The sequence below is a fragment of the Gavialis gangeticus genome, unplaced genomic scaffold (assembly GCF_001723915.1).
Source record: "Gavialis gangeticus isolate Ggan-Ray unplaced genomic scaffold, GavGan_comp1, whole genome shotgun sequence".
Taxonomy (NCBI): Eukaryota; Metazoa; Chordata; order Crocodylia; family Gavialidae; genus Gavialis; species Gavialis gangeticus.
The window spans coordinates 39,419,922-39,421,782 of NW_017728997.1; positions in this window are offsets into that span (position 1 = coordinate 39,419,922).

Below are 1,861 nucleotides of genomic sequence, written 5' to 3' on the forward strand. Positions count from 1 at the left end.
TGGAGACTCTCTGGGTCAAAATCCATGGCAAACAAGGCACAGGGGGCACAATGGTCTGCTACAGACCTCCTAGCCAGGATCATGAGCTTAACCAGGAATTCGCCAGGCAACTGGCTGAGGCTGCACATTCTCGGTGCATGGTTGTCATGGGAGATTTCAACTACACACTGGGCTGTGGAGGTGAGTCCTGCTCAGTGCCAGTCCGGCCAGGCTGCAGCCCCATGCCCCACTGTGGGTGGACAAATCAGCGGGGGGAGGGAGGAGCCACTGTGCTCCTCCTTGCCCCCCCCCCCACATGCCTATGCTCCCCATATAAACTTACCTGAAGGGAGGTGCGGGAGCTGCTGCCCACCACACTGCCTGGCTGCACAGCCAGCCACATGCATGCATGTGCACACACATGCACACAGCCCCCTGCCTCTGATCACCCTTCTCCCCAGCCCCAAGAAGCTCCTTACAGCCTGTAAGGGGAAACCAGCAGTTTCCCGGTTTATTGCCATTTAAAAGAGAAACTCCACATTTTTCCATGAAAACAGAAAACAGAATATATGATGAGCAAGGATCTCCCTGCTCATCATATATTCTAAATCTCCTAGTTAGATGCTATTATGATGTAACATGTTCAAAGTTTAAAATACATCAATTATTTTAAATGACTTATCTGTCAGGCACCAGCGTGTAAGAGAGAATCATCATCAGGAAACATTATACAATGTAGTATCATCTAGTCCATTTTGCTCCTCTTGCATGTATAATTTGTTTAAAATGATGTAACCACCCTGCAAGCAAAATTCTATCACTTAACAAAAATAAAGTACTGCAGTGTAGAGGAACTGTAAATTACTGGATGTAACTGAACTATTAGCTCCCACCTCCAAACAACTGTATAACACCACAGGAGCTGCTGAGATCTACAGACTGCCAAAGGTATCATTTATTAAATATGTTTTGAAATACCGTCAACTCTCCATTAAGATCTAGGATAAGGCTACTGCACCATCACTTATGCATGGACATAAATACACCAGTTTAGTAGCTTCTGATTAGTATTCCTGCAGGCACAACTTGATATTACAGGATTCTTTAATCTGTTTTGTTATTCATAATTGTGGGAACATTTTGGTAAGAATAAATCCTGCCACTAAGAATATATGAAAGCTATGCATTTAAAATAATCAAAGTGTTGACAAAAACAACAAAAAAAAGAGTTTAATTGTCATTTTAGCCAAAATGTATTAATTGAGAGGCCTAAGTCCAACTACCATTGGTACATACATTAGGGAGATGTGGCACTGTGTTTCCAGATATTTAAAATAAATATTTCTCCAGTAAGAACTGAATTTGCTTTCTTTCTTATCCTCAAGTAGAAACGCATGAACTAGAAAGGAGTATCTAAAAGAAATTGCATATGATTTAAAGCTTATGTTAATGCTTGTTAAGTAGCTACTATAAGCACAAGGCGGTCATGTCATCTTGACTGAAAGAGAGCAATTTTACATATATACTTCTAGAGGCTAAAAAGTTGCTTTTCTGTTCACTACAAAGTACCATGAAACCATTGTACTAAGACATCCAAAAGGAGAAAAGCTATCAATTTCTTTGTTATTTCATAGATTAGATTAAGGGTCGGAAGGGACCTAGTAGATCTTCTAGCCCGACCCCCAGTTATATGCTGGCCTACATGTTCTTTTCAAGTGAGGCAAACCAGAAACACATTTGATTTAGAATGATTGCTGCAGGCAGCCTCATACATCCTGGATTTTAGAATACGTACACATAATACATTGATTGTATATCAAAAGCCTGCAAGCCCCATCTAAAACCCATGGCATTGGGGCACTTCATTTGCATACTATGTCAC